This window comes from Prionailurus bengalensis, chromosome C1 (assembly GCF_016509475.1).
Source record: "Prionailurus bengalensis isolate Pbe53 chromosome C1, Fcat_Pben_1.1_paternal_pri, whole genome shotgun sequence".
NCBI classification, from domain to species: domain Eukaryota; kingdom Metazoa; phylum Chordata; class Mammalia; order Carnivora; family Felidae; genus Prionailurus; species Prionailurus bengalensis.
This window is the reverse complement of record NC_057345.1, coordinates 114,418,016-114,436,086: the sequence shown is the minus strand read 5'-3', so window position 1 is coordinate 114,436,086 and position 18,071 is coordinate 114,418,016. Positions and strand designations below refer to the sequence as shown.

Here is an 18,071-nt window from a genome sequence, read left to right as displayed (position 1 = left end):
TACTTTACCTTTATGACTTGCAATTGGTATTCAGGGCCAGTGTCAATTCATTGCTGAAGTCTCAAATGCTTTGACTTTAATTTGCCTCAACTGTGTCGCAGTAATTCTTTATTATTTATTCTGTGCTGGAGTCCATTAAGTGCAAAGGAGAAGATCATAAGCATATCTGAATTTCGGAAGGACACTCATCACATATATCGTGTCATCTTTGCTGCAGTCTCCTTTACTGGTGGCCGTTAAAACAACTGGCATAAATGCAGGCCGTATGCCTGGAAGTCGATTGCTTAGGTCTTGAAGAGAAGTTGTAGATGTGAGTCAAAACATTGTGAAATACGGGGCTTGGTGCTGAGGATCAGACTTTGAAGAGAATGTACACAAAATGGAATCTGCAAAGGTTAGAAGGGTATAGGGGCTGGAACGCACTTGATGCAAGGGATGTTGAAGGACACCAAGTCTGACAGTGCTTAGGAGAAGTCAGGTTTTCTCACTACGTAATTCCAGCCAGCACTGAGCAGGACTTGTGGTCCTGGTCAAGATCATGTGAGATCAGAATCCTAGGGGATGGAACAAGTATTAGAACTGGTCATGAGGGCAAAGATGTGGCCATCCCAGTAGTCTGATCTCAAAGAACACATTCCCATGATTAAGAAAATGTTCTTTCTCCTCTTGGAATCTGCCAATGTAATGAGAGGAGGCTGGGCTTTAGAATCATCCCTGGGATGGACTGTGCTGAGGCCATAGAAGGCCATTGGAATATGCAGCCATACTCTGACCACTCTCGACCTTAGACCGATTTCTCTTGCTCTACTTTTTTTTTTTTGGAAGTCGGAGAGTGGTAGGAGGTCTTCTTCTTTGCTTCATCTTGCTTTCTGACGATTTATGACACTGAAAGTAAAGAATGATGTGTGAGCCTCACACAAAGATCAAACCTGGTGGGCGAGCGAGTTGAATCAGGCCTGAAGTACATTAAGAATGACAGCGTCCCACTGACAATTTTATTCTATGAGCAAATGCAAGGGAAGAAAAAAAGAGAGAGAGAGAGAGCCTGGGTGGTGACTGACCACTCCAAGGCTATCTGATCTTGAAGAGCCTGTAAGACAGAAAAGAACCATTATGGGTTTTTAGACCTCTTATTAGTCAGCAGACCTTTGTATGATTAGAACCATTATATTAACATGTCAGTTCTTAAACTTTGCCCCCATAATGTCTCTGTGAGGTGAATAAGGCTGGCTGAGGATGCTGAGGCATAGATTAACTGATTAACTTAGGCCAGGCAGATAACTCAGGACACGGCTGAGACCAGAGGCCAGATCTCCTGATAATCAGCCCCGCCATCTTTCCTCTAAGCTAGACGATCCTGCTGTGATGTGGCTAGACTACAGTAAGTTAGTTATAGAGCAGTGAGGTGCAAGTTTTCTGCAAAGCATCTCTTATGTGTGGTTCCATGTCCCATTTGTACCTGCCAGGTTGTATCTGTGGATATAGACAGTGCGTAACAGGAATAAGTATATCTGATTACATAAATACTACGCCACATACTCTCCTTCTCTCTCTCCACACACACACACATTCTGGACACCATTCCAATTAATGTACACAGCTCTTAATTCTTACGATAATCCAATGTGATTGGCGGTATTAATCTCATAGTTCCAGCAACTAAGGCATACAGAGATTAAATAACTTGCTTAAAATCTCACAGCAAGTAAGTAAAAGAGCTATAATTCAGTCTTCCCTCCTGGAGTCTGGTAGCATACTTTATGTCCTTAACCGTAAGCTCTAAATGAAGAGTGTTAATTTATTTTTTGAAACAATGTGCTTTAAATAAATTGAATTTATTTCATTAGGAGGGCATGCTTGAATTCTGTCTGATCACTTATTTTCTTAAACTCTAAAGCCTCACTTCCGTGAAAGCTCTACTGGACCCTATGGGCATTTATGTTCTTTAAGCCCTGGGTAATTGCAAGGAGATACTTGTGCCTTGTTTTTTTGTTTGTTTGTTTGCTTTAAGCTTAGGTCTCAGGGAGAGACTAAAAGTTCAGGCTTCAAGAGAGATGAGTGGCCAGGCAGGGACTAGTCATGGAATGCCCCCACTCTCTTCACTGCTTCAGAACCACCTCCCCCATTGCTGTAGGAACTCTTGTCACACTGGACAGTCCATGATTTAGGACCCTGGGCACTTCCTGCCGTCTCCTTGTCCTACAGAGACACAGCTGAGATATATCCCCATTCATTAATTCTTCCACCCATTCCCCACTGCACAGTATCAGGAACTGTGGAGAGCAAGAAAAATAAACAGGATGCAGTGCTGTCTAAACACCATAAGGAAAAAGACTCGAAACTGCCTTACAGTTTTTGATGGACAGTCCAGGTACATGAGGGAATGAAGTTGTCCAGATTTCTCAGGGAACCTAACTACAAGTTAGATATTGTCTAACTTTGAGAATGAATCTCCTAGGAATTCAGGGGTTATATAATAGGGCAAATGCCTTGAGCAAGAGTGAATCCCTTGCCATCAGAGGTCTTCAGACAGTAATTAAATGACAATTTGTTGGAGAAACCATAAGAATAATTCTGGCAGTGGATGAGGGAGAAAAATAACTTCTGAGTTCCTTTCCAAGTCTGAGATTTTGTTATTCTCTGTTCCCTTCCTGTGTAGTCTTACATTTATATTTCTTTCTGCTGGGGCCGTGTTTGCAGCCTTTGAAATACTTCTATGAGGAAACAAAACTTGGTATTGGTACAACTTGTTCCCAGTATGCTCACGGTATCAGGCCGCTGACCTAACTTCCAGGGAGTCAAATGGGGACCCTGCTTAGTGAGGAGCTAGGGATACTTTTACTAAGACTTTGATAGACTTCAGTGAGAAATATAACTTCCAAAAATACTAATGGTAAGAATACCTACAGCTTATAAAAAAAAAGAATTAAGTGAACAAAGGCAGGAAAGGGTTAACTAGGGATAGTCTTTCTGTGGAAAGGTTTTATAAGACTGACTCACACCTCTCTGCGATGAAGTTAAGCGTTTTCTGTTAGTACAGGTTTCTTCACCTTTCTTTGATTTAAGACCCCTCTGGGAATCTGGTGGAAATCATGATGAGAAGATCATTGTTAAAAGGAGTCCTTTTTGTTCTTCCCAGGAGGAAGAAAATGCCCACGGCCATGTCGTACAAAATGGCCCCCGTTTCAGTACTGTGAGTTAAGAAGCCAGGGAGTGGAGACAGGTGGATAAACTGTGTAAATACTGAACAAAATCCTTGGCTTGCAAATCTATTTAATATGGGTGTTCGGGCCGGAGGAGAGAAGAGCAGTGGGACTCCAAGTCATGCTTCTGAGTCTCCCCCTGGCGGGGGTTTGGTTGGCACATTTGGAATCCTTCCTATGCCCTTCATCATTTTTCTTGAAGTTTCGCCAACCAGAGACTTATTCAGGTTAAGCCGCTGCTGTCTTTTCGAATGAAAACACATCCTTTTTTCTAAAGGAAGAAAAGAATTTTCATTTCTTGGATGGAAGATTAGAGAAAGAAAAGGAGGCATTTGGGTTTAGGGAGACCTTAGGAGAGTGAGGGTGTTTGTGGTCTGATGGGCTGGAGCTTTGGGCAGAAGGCCACTTCTCAGAGAAATGGCAGCTGGGAGAGAAGGGGCGGATGAAGGAGGAAAGGGTCCAGAGAAGGTAATGGGAGTGTACATTTCAATTCCACAGCATTTCACTGAAGGATGGCTGTACCTCCTGCACAGTTCTATGGAGTTCTTCAAACTTGTCATTTGATAAATATTCACAGAGCATCTATCAGGGAGCAGGCACTATTTTATGTACAGGAGAGACAGATTCAGACAGGATCCTGTTCTGCCTTCCAGGATCTAGTCTGGGGACAGAGGCACAACAAACAAGGAAAACAATGTGCCACAGATGTGGGGTAGAGTCTGTTCCAGATAGAATGAGGGAAGGAGGGTGACAAAAGGCTTCTTGGAGATAGTGAGCCTTGAGTTGGGCCATGAAAGAGAAGTGTTTTCTAGGCAGACATTAGATCATTGTTTAATAAAATGAGAGGTTTCTTTGATTGTTTCTCATTGTCTCCATTTTATTTCCATTGCATGTGAAACATATATATATATATATGTATATATATATATATATGTTTTTCCCCCCAATCATTTCCCCTTTCTACTCTTTCATTGCGTGTCCTTCTTGGTCCCTTGATAGTAAAAATAAAAAAAAATCAAATTGAGAATATGTGCTAAGTCTAAGGCCATCAATCTATGGTGAAATCATTTGAGTACAACATCCAAACAGGGCCCCAGGTCACCTTCCCCTGGTGGCTGTTCTGCTGCCCTCCAGCACCAAACGGTTTGTCTGACTTTGCCTCAACATTTCCTTTTTATCAACTTTTTTTTTTAACATATACATTCATAAGGATTCACTGTCTGCATTTGTGATTGCACACACCTTGGAGGGAATAATGATGAACCCGGACATTTTACATTTTGAACAGACTGACTCAAGGGAGACAGGGATAAGGAGGAATCCAGAGAGGGGGCATCTTCAAAGTACAGACTTCAACAGCTGCTGGCCAGGGCTGGCTTGACCCTAGACTACTCTCAGCTTCTCACTGCTTTCTTGTGGAAGACTTTCAAAGTTTAGTTCTGCCTCCTACCACTCCCTTTGTGACACCAGCATATACCTGAGTACCTCAGAGTAGCAGGAGCCCCAATAAACAGCCTGAGAAAAGCATACCTCCAAAAGCATGACCGTGACCACTTCAGTCTCTGGCTTATGTTAAGCAACACTTTGCTGCTTTTGAACTTCAGATTCCCAAAAGTCTTTTGATATCTGCAGGACTGTTTTGGTTGGTGCATTTCCATCATTTCTGGGCTTTCCAATAATCTCTTGCTGGGAGGACATACCAGCCAGGTCCTGCTGGGCAGCTCTCCTCCATTTCAGACTAATGTGGTTATGCCACACCATGACCTTGAGAGGGCAGTCAAGAATCCCTCCTCCTCGTGTCCTCTTAGAGGAAAGTCAAAGATATGGGCAGGCACAAATGGCATCTCTAATATCAGACAGTTAATCCACTGACCAAGGTGGGGGTCTGAGAGAAGAAATAGAGGTATGATGAATAAAACTGGATCTAGGTCATCTTTCTTATTTTTCTTCTCTCCCTTGTTGTGGATTTCTCTCTCTCCCTCTTTTTTAAATGTTTATTAATTATTTTGAGAGTGAGATAGTATGCAAGCAGGGGAGACAGACAGGCAGGGAAAGAATCTCAATCAGGTTCCATGCTCAGCATGGAGCCCGATGAGGGCTTGATCCCGTGACCTGAACCAAAATCAAGAGTCGGGGGCTTAGCTGACTGAGCCACCCAGGCAGCCCAATGTTGTAGATTTCTTATTTTGTGGTATGCTCATAAGTCCATGAAGATTGTGTCCTTCAGAGTGCCTGGGTGGCTCAGTGGGTTAAGCGTCTGACTTCAGCTCAGGTCACGATCTCATGACTCATGTGTTTGAGCCATACATCGGGCTCTGTGCTGACAGCTCAGAGCCTGGAGCCTGCTTTGGATTCTGTGTCTCCCTCTCTCTCTGCCCCTCTCCCACTCATGCTCTGTCTCTCTCTTTCAAAAATAAACATTAAAAAATTAGAAAAAAAAAAGATTGTGTCCTTCTAAAATCCATATGTTGAAGCCCCAATTCCTTGTATTTTGAGTGAGAAGGAAGTTAAGGTTAATTTAGGTTAGAAGGGGAGAGCCCCAATCTGCTATGGTTAGTGTCCTTAAAAGACGAGGCAGCAGAGTTTTCTGTCTGTCTCTGTCTCTCTCTGCCATGTGAGGACACAGTGAGAAGGTGGCCATCTGCAAACCAGGAGGAAAGTCTTCACCAGCGACTAAACTGGCTGTCACCTTGATCTTGCTGCCATCCAGAACTGTGAGAAAATACATTCCTGCTGGTTGGTCTACCTGGTCTACAGTATTTTGTTATAGCAGTTTGATCAGGCTAAGACAAAGCTCAAATGAGAAAATGTAAGAAGATGTGCTTCATACACTGTAAAGTACAAAACACATTGTATTTTCTTATTGATAATCATAATATGAATTATTTGCATGCTTGGGTGGGCAGAACATGAATGTTGAAGGTGGGATTCGGGATAACAGGGATTAAAATTTCATCCGAAAAGGACATGAAAATCGCCCATTGCTTAGAGGCAGAGCATCTAATGGTGGAGGAGGGGGACATTACCCTGAGGAAGGAGAAAGATGAGGCAGAGGGTCTCCAGCCTGCATCTTAGCTCCTGTCATTAGGTACAGGCATTTGCTTTTGATATACACAAGTATGAAAACCAAAAAGAAAAAAAAAGAAAAAGAAAACTTTAAGAATGGCTTTCTCAGGTACCCTCTGAACTAGACATTTGGGGAACTTGTCTGATGTTTCTGAAATAAAGATAAACAGACAGGCAGACAGACATAAAATAACTGAAAATCAGGACATATTCACAGGACTCACTGTATGACCAGGCCCAGCAAGATACAACTGAGGGACATAGTCAAACTCTTGGAAACGCCCACCTCACACCCTGGCTGTGGAGTTGGCTGGATGGCAAGTGCCAGCATCGAGGAAGCCAAAACAAGAAGAACAGAGCTACTGAGTCAATGCTCTAAGCCCCTGCATAAAGAGCAATAATCAAAGACTAGTATGGAATTAAGGGTAACCAAAAATACAAAATGCAATTAACTCTGCAAACATTTATTTAATACCTCCTCCATTTATCTGCCAGGGCTGCCACAACAAAATACCACAGACTGAGTGGTTTAATCTACAGAAATTTATTTTCTCACAGTTCTGAAGACTGGAAGTCTGAGATCAATGCACCAGCCGGGTTGGTGTCTGGTGAGAGCTGCCTCATTGAGTTGTAGGTGGCTCCTTTCTTACTGTGAGTTCACATGGCCTTTCCTTAGTATTATGTGCCTGAGAGAGAAAGGGAGTGTGTTCTGAAAAGGACACTCATCCTATTGGATCAAAGTCCCACCGTTAGAAGCTCATTTAACTGCAATGACATTCCTACAGGCTCTCTTTCCAAATACAGTCCCACTGGGGATTAGGGCTTCAACTATGGAATTGAGGGGGACACATCCATTCAGTTCACAACAGCTCCCATGTGCTAGATGCTGTCCAAGGTGCTCATAATAGAACAAATATGGTGTCATTGAATTGGGGAGATTCTCGACATTGGGTTCCAGGTACAATTCATCTTTGTAAGGTCAGCATCCAGCAGAGTACTCAGCAAAGAGTTGGCTTTGGTATTCTTGGATTGAATTATGTCTTGCAAGTGTTGGGGACGTCCCCCAGAGTCCATGAGATGACAGTGGGGCTATTGGGGGACAGAGGACACTTCTTCTCAGTCCATCATGATCCAAGTAAATATGGGCATGAATATAAATTATTAGCATGCTTAATTCTGTTTTTCCTGAGATTCCATTCTGTCACCTGTGACATACTTCTGAGAGGCAGGGTTGTTTGGGCACTGGGGCTCTGGGGAGCTGGCATTCTTTTATTTTATTTTCTGCGGCCCTTTGAGATCTCTGTACTTTCCCCGTTTAAAAACCTTTTTAGAAATTTTCCAAGAATTGAGCAACTGTTTATTTTTTTCCAGCAAGGCTGGTTGCTTACAACTGTACTGTGAGAATCCAGAGAATTATTATCTGGTCTTGTGCTTCATTGTTTGTAAAAAGAGAAAAGGCGTGCGCTTGGTGCCTTAGTTTCTTCATCTGTAAATTTGGGATAATTGTATTGGTCAAGGGTTGCACAGCAGTGTTGTTGAGGATTAATAAAATCCTGTAGTAAAAGGTTTGAAGGAACTCAGATTAAAGATCTGGGGATAAATACAAAGAAGGGTTATTATAAAACAGAGCAAAGCGCTGGCTGGTGATTGAGCCACCTTGATTTTTTTAAAGCCAGGGCTGGAGAGACCGGGGAACTGGATGGTTAGCTTTTGGACTAGAACTCTAATTAGGGGCTTAAGGATTAAGAAAGTAGTTGAAGTCTGTGTGAAGAAAGCTTTTCTCAGAGAAAAGACATGTTTTTATTCTTCTTAGAGTACTTGATCTGTAAATACTTACATCTTGAGATGTGAAACAGTCAGCAGAAAGCCCAAGCTCTGGGTTTATTCAGTTCTCTGTGCAGTTAATTACCTTTTGTGAAGCAAGTAGGCTTTGGATTATCATTATTTCTCTTCATTCAGAGTTATTGGAGATGTGTTTCCACTTTAATAAGTAACTTATCCTCTCAAAGTTTAGAAATGAGGGTCCTGGAAATCCAATCCCCTATTATAAAGCTGCACTGGAGACATGGTGAGCAGGGTTTCAGCCTTATGAGGAGTCCAGTCAATTTCTAACACCACCCACTGGAGACCTTCCATGATCTCCCGGCCCAAAAGCAACTGATAGCAGCTAATTCTTGCCAAGTGCTTAATGTGTGCCAAGAGGTAGTTTTAGTGATTTTAGTCTTACAATTAGTTCATTTAATCCGTTTCACAACGGCTGTGGAGTTAGTACTAACATTTCCCATTTTACAGATGAAGAAACTTAGGCACGGAAACATTAAGTAACTTGTCCGAGAAGACACAGCATTGAACCAGTGAGGCTGAAAATCAAACCCCGCTGGTCTCTTTTTAGCCTGTGAACTGTTCCGCTCTGTTCTGTGACCTCTCATTGTTCTGGGCACGACTCAAAATGGAACCTGCTGTTTTCTCTCTGGTGTTTGCTTTCACTTTTGTGGAGGGAGCGTGCTGTGTCAGGAATGCCATATTCACTCCCTGTGGTGCTTCCAAAACTCTGTTTAAATGATGGGCCAGACAGAAAGGATGGCACAGTAGAGACGGAGGACAGCCCCGTGGGATATTTGGAAATACACTGCTGGTGGAAGGGGTGCCAGATAGCTCCTTCTGTTTGGCAAATTGTACTTTGATGCACCTGACTTCCACAGGACTCTCTAGTGGAAACAAACAAACAAACAAACAAATAAACCAGCATTCTTTATTGATGCCAAATTCTGTGATGCGAGTTGCCCAGTACAGCTAGAGCTCCTGCAGTAAGACCAGCCAGCTAAATTTGACAGTCATAGTCATGTGACATAAAGAGCACATGGGTAAGTGTGTGTTTCTCGGAATAAGTGATCTTAATGTAATTAATAGGGCTCAACAGAATTTTTATGGTTCAGGAAAATCCCATATAATAAATGCATGCTTTTATGTAAACATGAGGATAGATGCACAAGTTTATTGTTGTTCTCTTCTTAGACTCCTCTACAATTACATAAGCAAATTTAAAAATTAAAAATAAAGATAGGAACTTAAAAAAACAAAGAGAACAGAATAGAGCTTAGGATGGGTAAGAGATATGAATACATTTTTAAAAGATGAACAGCAATGGAGGAGGAAAGCTGGCTTGGTCCAGGTCACTATGAAGGCATGGTAATGGGAAGGGGTCATGGGACAGGCTGAGGCCTGGCCGTTCTGCACACCATGGATTCTGGCATGAGGCGTGAAGTCAGGAGAAAACGAGAAGTTTTTGCAGGGAACTGTTGACCTTAATCCAGTTTCCTTATCTGGGAAGATAAGTTCCTTGGGAAGACCAGACATTTGGTAGCATATAGAAATTGAACAAGAGTTTCTAAAGCTGAGGGTGAGAGCAAGAGACAGGGTTAAAGAGAGAAATGACATGGCATTTTGTACACCTGGGGCCTCATTTGTCCCTTTTTCCAAGAGCTCTTACAGTGAAGCCTTTCTCTCTTCATGCAGGATATGAGAGGGTTTCCCTACCGAGGAACTGAACGGGACCCATGAAAAATATATGTGATGGGGCACCTGAGTGGCTCTGTTGATTAAACATCTGAATCTTGATTTGAGCTCAGGTCATGATATAATGATTCATGGCTTTGAACCCCACATTGGGCTTTGTGCTGACAGCATGTGGAGCTTGCTTGGGATTTTCTCTCTGTCTCTCTCTGTCCCTCTCCCTACTCACACATGTTCTCTCTCTCTCTCTCTCTCTCTCTCTCTCTCTCTCTCATAATAAATAAATAAAACTAATAAAATAAAAATATGTGGATAACTAGAATTTTAGGGATGTCCTCATTGAAAGGAATGATTTACCGATATGGTCACTTATCAGAGAATCCCACCTGTTGACACACTCAGCCCGTGCACATGGAATCTTCAATCCAGTATGCAGTTCTGAGTCACAATTGTGAACAGATGACCATGACTTACCACAACCATCAGACATTTCCATAAAACCTCCAAGATGAAAGAGAAGGATCAGGTAAATAAACACAGATAAGTGGAGAAAACAGGGATAATGCAAGAGGGGGAAGAAGCATTCAAAATCTAGTATTTCAGAGAGATAGGAGAATATATAAATCCATGAAACAAGAACATGATGCTTTAAAATGAAACTGTAAAACAATAAGAAAGAACTCTCAGAAATGTAGCAAATTGTGAACATTCTAGAAATTGGAAGATAACATTTGGGAAATCTCCCAGAGAGTTGGACAAAAATACAGAAATGTGGACAATATGAAGACAAAAGAGGAAATTAGAGAGCAAAACATAATGTTCACTACGTAAAAGGAATTACAGAAAGGGAGAATAGAGGAGGAGAGAACATTAGCAAAGATGTAGTGAAAAATACTTTATAGAATGAAAGAAATCGGCTGTAAAAGTTTGCTTCCCTCTCCAGCCCAGAAGACACACACCAAAGCAAAGGCAACCCTAATTTTGCTAAAGACAGTATCAGACTCGAGCTAGCAAAGAATCTCTTAACAAAACCACTGGAAGTTTGAAGATGTTGGAAAACCATCTTCACAAGCCTAAGGGAAAATGGTGTTCAAACTGGAATGCTATACTTAGTCAAATTATTAGTCCTGTGTGAGGGAGCAATGCAAACAATTTCATACATAAAAGAGAAGAGGTATTCCAAGTCATTGTTTAAGACTCCCTAAACACCTTAAGATACGGGGCACCTGGGTAGCTCAGTCGGTTAGGTGTCTGACTTCGGCTCAGGCCATCATCTCATGGTCTGTGAGTTCGAGCCCCTCATCGGGCTCTGTGCTGACAGCTCAGAGCCTGGAGCCTGCTTCAGATTCTGTGTCATCCTCTCTCTCTCTCTGCCCCTCCCCTGCTCACACTCTGTCTCTCTCTCCTTCAAAAATAAATATACATTAAAAAAATGCTACTTGATATGCATGTATTAGTTATCTAAGGCTGTATAAATAAAACACCCCCAAATTTAACACTTTATAACAGCAAAAATGTACCCCTTTATACAGTTCTGTGAGAGGTCAAGGAATCTGGAATTGGCTTAGTTGGATGTCCCTGGCTCATGGTCTCTCATGAGGTCACACCCCTTGGCCTGCAGTAGTCCAAAGGGACTGGATAATCTGCTTCCTAGCTCTGTCTTGTCACTGTTGACAGGGGCTTTCAGTTATTTGTTCTTGACTTTTCCATAGGGCTTCACAGACAGCATGTCAGTCAAGAGAAAGTGATAAGGGATGGCAAGAAGTTGAGAAAAAGAGATAAAGACAGAGAGAAAGGGAGAGAGAAATACATAAAAGAGAGAGTACCTAAGACAGAGAATGGACTCTTTTCAGAACCTGAATTCAGCAGGGGCCCCTGCTGATGATGTGAGAGGAGGTCACATGAAGGTGTGACGACTAGGAGGCAGGAACCCATGGGACCATGATAGAGGCTTCCTGCTACAATGTACTTCACCCAAAGAAAGACATATTTAAAAAAGAATGGTATGGGCTCCAGGAAACGTCACCCACCACAGAACAAGCAAGGTAATTTCAGGATAACAAATATGCAGAAGTCCTAGTGACCAGCCAGTCCAGACCCATGGTTCTCAACTGGGCATATTTGCATCCCCCCAGGGGACATTTGGTGATATCTGGAGACATTCTTAGTTGTCAAGATGAGAAGTGCTACTGGTATGTAGTGGATAGAAGTGAAGGATGCTGCTAAATATTTTAAAGACCGAGGACAGCCTCCCTTCCCCCTGCCCCCCCCCCCATGACTGCACACAAAGAATTATCTGGACCAGAATATCCGTACCTTTGAGGCTGAGAAAACCTGGTCTTGAATAAGGTATACTGACAGAGGGCTTTTGGAGAGTGGCTCTTAGAGAAAATACGCAAGTGAAAGATACCAGCAAAGGGTGATACTGACATCAGACACAAAGATGTGGACTTTGAAAACCAACCTAAGCAAAATTGTAAATTATCCAAAATTGGAGCCATATGTGACTGGGTCCAAGAAAGGTAATTCCTCATCTGTCATTGTGGGAAGGCAACATATAATATTTAAATTAATAAATCAAAAAATAGCAATATATTTAATAAAATAAAGTTGAAATAAAATAACAAGAAAACCAATAGAACTAAAACTCACTACACAGGAGGAGGAGGGCCCAGAGTAGGAAAGTGTGGGCCCGGAGTTGCTGTCTCTTGTTAAGTCTTTCTATACTATTTGACTTTTAAAAAGTATTATTTTCATAAACAGTAATTAAATGCATGAATAAATCCATTGCTTGAATGTTTTGTTAATAGAAAACTAGTTCTCCCCCCTCTAGTAAATACATATAAGCACATATAAATATGTAAAGGATATTGGTTGAAGGCTCCTTAGATGATTATCTACACAGTTGAGTCCATGCCCTATTTCCATGTTTTCAATTAGTGAATTAAGTCCTATAATGAGTGGATGGAAGAATAAATGAGTGACATAATTTAATTGGAAATATTCAGTATAACAAATGGTTTTACTTTTCTTAACAGTTAAGCACACTTTATTGAAATGGCCCATGCCAAGACCACTAAGAGGCGGCCTCATCACCAGATCTCTTTCAGGCCTTACCTTCTGTGGGTTTGCTACAACATGTTATGGTGTTGGCTACCTCTTCTCAACCTTCTGTGTGGATACTGCATCCTCAACCTGCCCTTTACATGTTGGCTTTCCTGTGGCAGTTCCAGCTTTTTCTTGGATGAAGGATACACTTGCACTGAGATGTCATCCATTTTCATGACTTTAGGGATTATGTAGATCTTCACGCCTTTACGAAAATTGTCCCAGCTGCTTGAGGAGGGCATCTTTAATTGGCTATCCCATAGACACCTGAAGCTCCACATTAACCCCACCTCCCAACACACATGCAATACACACAGACACATACCGCACACATATAGACACATACGCACACACCCAGACATGTGTACACACATATGCACACGCACACACATAGAGACACGCACATGCCTGCATGTACATACACATGCACACAGGTAGATCTTCCCTTGCATGAGTCTTCCCTTTCTCAAAGAAGTGCTCTCTATTCACCCAACCAGAGACACGCTTCACCCATGACTTCCTCTTTCCTACCCCGCTTACCCCCCTGCATCAATCACCAAGCTTTACTCAACCTTCTTGCATCGCATTGCATTTACTTCCCCGGTCTCTTATATCTGTCAACTTTGTATGCTCACACTATGGTCATCTAAGCTCTGGCCACCCTAATCTCAGAATCAAATTACTGCAACAGTATCCAAATACTTCTCCCAGCCTCCAGGCCTGTGTCCATTTAATCCCTTCTCTATTCTGACCAGGCTGATCTTTTTTAAAATTCAAATATATTCATGTCACTCATTTCTGATCTCTCCGACTGCCCTTGGGCTAAGTTCCAAACTCTGTTCAACCCTAGGTCTTGCTTTCCTGTGAAGTTCTAATTCTTCTTATTCTCACACCCCACTGTCCCCTTTCCCCATATTGAATTATGTCCCCATGGTTGAATGCATCACGCTGTTTCACCTCTGGGCCTTTATACATCTTGTACCTTTACTTGAATCATTCTTTCCTTCCCCATCTTCTCCTCTTTGTTGGCAAATTCTCATTTCTTCGAGGCTAAGTGTAATGTCACTTCTGGGAAGCATTCTGGTTCCCTCCCAAAGACTATGTTAAGTACCCTTCTAATGGGTTTCTGCAGCAGTCTGTTACAGAAACTGTCACAGTCTCTGTTAACTTGTTGGATCCACAGCTATCACAGTCATTCAAGGGCTCAGCACAGGCCTAGCACCATTCGGGGGCCGCTATATACTTTGCCACTATAGATAAGATTTTCCGTGTGAAATCTTGAGAGCTTTTAATGAAAACAGGGCACATTTTTTTCAAGCAAAAGAGCCTTTTTAGAGGCATATTCTAATGGTTCATCTTCAAAAGAGTTCACTGTCATATCTTTATGGTGCACTAAAGTGCAGCTAAGAATCAAGGAGAATAAATTAAATTGGATAACGACTTTACTTAAAAGCATGAAGCTAAAATGAGCGAAAAACCTTAAGAAATAGCAGATAATAAAAATGGATTTCTCTTAGCCTCTTATCTCTAATTTTGATACGTATTTTTCTTCTCAAGGTATACGAAGGGGCCGAGGAAAGGTATCGTAAAAGAGAGACAATTTGAAACAGATAAAATACTGCATTTAAAAACCGTAGATGAAAAACCAGGACCAAGTCATCAGCTCCATAATGGTACTGCTGCTGTCGGATTTTGATTGTTTGTGTCGCCATCCTTAGGTGGGGCCCCTAAAAGACAAACGAGATTAAAGATGAAATGCCTGATGGTTCAAAGAAATGAAAGCGCGACAATAAAAATCAAAGACACAGCACACGTAAATCCCCTTTGAAGGTCCCGATTTCCAGCTCTCTGTAGCAATAACTAAGTAAGCCTGGGTGTCCTGTACCATAGGCCACCGACATTTGTCAAGCTTTCCAATAAATTGGCAATGAAAGACTAAATCCGTGCAAGGTGGGAGATGAATTAGCACACAGTCAAAGTACTGGAGAAATAAGCACTGGGTTCGTAGCTGAAATATTTTTTGATAAAGTAATAATCCCCCGTAATCTCTCTCTAGCTTTAAATAACAGCCGGTCTTTGTGCCGGCAGTTTAATTTTGTTGGCTGCCCTTGTCTTACAAATATATTTAGTGGAGTCTGGAATATCATTCTGTGCTGAAAGCTGGAGCCTTTGTCATGCTGAAGCTGGGCAAAGGCAATAAATCAAGGACGCAAGTGAAAAGGAATAGAAACGGGGTATCGGAAACTTATTCCCCCAGAACGGGCGAGCTTTCTTCTCGTGCGAGCAGGTGAATTGCATCAGTTATGTCTTCCTGTTAAGTGCCTGTGTTGTAATGATATTGACTTATATCTGCATTGCACCCTGGTTGGCATTGCTCCAAAGTACTTAAGATGCATCTGTGGGAAATACACGCTGAAAATAGCATCTTGAAAATATACCACCCCCGTTTTCTTTTCTTCTTTTCCTCCTCTAAGATCATTCTTCCCAGGAAATGCCCCGAGATGGCCAACCTTAGCTGCTTCCACTCGATTTCTCATTTGTGTCTGACCAATTAATAAATGGCTTTTTAAAGGTAAGGGACGGACCACTGTAGATTGAAAATGATTGAACCACAACTAATGTGCTTCATGATTTGCATTTGCCACATTTGGTTATTGTTGAAAATGGATTACGGAGAAAGAATGTTGAGTTGTTTATAAGATTTTTCTTTTACCTGAAGCAACACAAAGGAATAAAAGTCGCTGTGTGAGAAAGCCAGAGATCTGGGTTCTTATATTAGTTTTCAGTTCTATTTCCAAGTTAGTGGCTCAGAAGAGCGCACATTTCTTATCTCACTATTTCCTTGGGCCAGGAGTGCAGCACAGTGTATCTGGTCTTCTGCTCAGAGTCTCGTAGGTGGGCTGTGGTCTTACAAGGTTCTCCACCAGGGAAAGAACTGCTTTAAGCTTCCTCAGGCTGTTGGCAGAGCTCAGTTCCTTGAGGTTTTAGGATGAAGATCCCAGTTTCTTGCTGGCTGTTCACCGCACCTTGCTCTCAGCTCCTAAAGGCACTGACAGGTCCTGGCCACATGGAACTCTCTATAGCCCCTCATAGCTTACTTCTGCAAGCCAGTAAGGGAACACCAGCAGTTACATAAATGGATGTATCGCAACATAGAATCCCAGAAAAGATATCTCATCACCTTTGCCAGCTATTTGCTAAAAGCAAATCACGGGTCCTCACCTACACTCAAGGGTTGGACATGTGGCCCATCTTGGGGTCTGCCTACCACATTTCTAGTCTTGGTGGGGGGGCATTAAAAACTAGGTACTTTTATATATTCACTCAAAGCAATAAGAAAGAATGACAAATGTGCATCAAACACAACTGGTGAATTTCACAAATTTAGTGTTGAAAGAAACCAAATATAAAAAAAAGTGTATCTCTATGATTTCAATGTTTATGAATTTTAAAAACGTGAAGAAGTAATCTCTGCTAGGAGAAATAATAATGGTTAACTTTGGGGTGGGAATAGTGATCATCAGGGGAACCGAGGGCACTCTGCAGTGATGGAATAGTCAGTCTCCTGAACTGACGGCATTGTTGATGAATGGCTCAGTTTCATTTAGGCCCTGTGAGTGGCATCTGACCTTAGAGTCCTTCCTAGATGACAGGCTGCAGTAGAAGGCCCACCCTGTCTGCAAGTCAGGCCCTACTTCTCTCTCTCTGCCTTCTACACTGCTAAGTGTTCCTTCATCATCTTATTATACATATTATATATTTGTTTGTTGCCTGTCATCAAAACCAGAACATAAGCTCTGGAGATCACAAAGTTTGTCTTTTGTATCTCCGGCATCCAGAATGAAGCTCAGCCCATTGTACACAGTCACTAAATTATTACTTGATTGAATGATTGAAAGCTTACTTAAGCTTTTACATTAGCCACATTAGCTCCCCAACATCACCACTGGGGGTTCCTGTTTTCTATTGGTAAAATTCCTAATTAATAAAATGGCAGTATGGGCCTGTTAGAACCCAGTGACCTGAGATTTGTGGGAGATTTTAATCGTCTGTCACCAGAGTTTCATCACACTTGTCTTTTTAAAGAAAAATCAGTACACAGTTGATGATGCTGTTAATGGAACACTCACTTAAATCAGCATTCGACCAAGGATAGAGTTAAAGTTGACTTTAAAGTAATAGTTGGTCAGTACGATCTGATGAATTGAGATTTGTTTGAATGATTAAATCCTCTAGCTTCAAGGCTAAATTTAAAAACCAGACTAGACACTACCGAATTAAGGGAAATAAATAAAAGCAGAAATGAAGCAAGCACAGGAAGCCATAAGAGCAAAAGAGTAAATAATAATTAATAATAATTATTATTATAATAAAATAAAAAAATTTAATTAATTTAAAAAAGAAAAAGTAAAAAAAAAAAACAAAACAATTCAGAATCAGAATGAGGGACAAAAGAAGAATAGCAAGGAAAAATCCACACCACCAGTCTACATGTTCCACAAGCTTTTCTACCCGTGGTAGTTCACCCCATAAAGTTGCATACTTATCAAGTGTCCTTTTCTTGACGTTTCTTTTCCTGGTCCCCATGCTTTTCCTATATAGGCTCTATCTTACTTATTAGGCCTCTCCTGTAGGGATGTTAGCTTGGGAGGTGTAATTGCATATCAACTTAGGGCCTTAGAACAACATGACTGTTGATTTGTAAACTGATAGAATTACCCAGAAGGGAGAAGGTTCTCCCCAGTGTAGAAATGGGCTGGGTCTAGACAAAGTCCTAGAAGCTCCGTTAGTACACATCACACATCATTCACATGCCTCTGTCCTGTTACACACCTAGAGTCAAGCTGTTGCTACTATAACTTCTATTAAGACCTTAGTCCATTTGTTTGTTTACCCAGAAGGTAAACGTGATTTCAAGTGTTTGAGGCATTTTTAAAAATTGAGAATTAGTGATCTCACCATCCTAATAATTGGGTAATTGTATCCATTTAGAATCAATATTCCAGTGCTTTGGGCTGATCTTATCATTCTTTGGGAGAATAATGATTTTCTTCTCTGGAATGATATCTAAATCAAGACCTGATTAGGAACCAGGAGGGGAATGTCTGCCCTCTCTCTCTGTTTCATCCCCAGCCCTACTCTTCACATCAGCTAGGGAAGTAAGGAGAAAACCAAAGTGAA

At 41.6% G+C, this 18,071-nt stretch overlaps 1 protein-coding gene across 2 annotated transcripts in view; it reads left to right on the top strand.

Annotated features, from left to right (window-relative positions):
* CNTNAP5 (contactin associated protein family member 5) overlaps positions 1 to 18,071 on the top strand; it is an 804,456-nt gene that overhangs the window by 703,203 nt on the left and 83,182 nt on the right. The gene's annotated exons all lie outside the window — the stretch shown is intronic.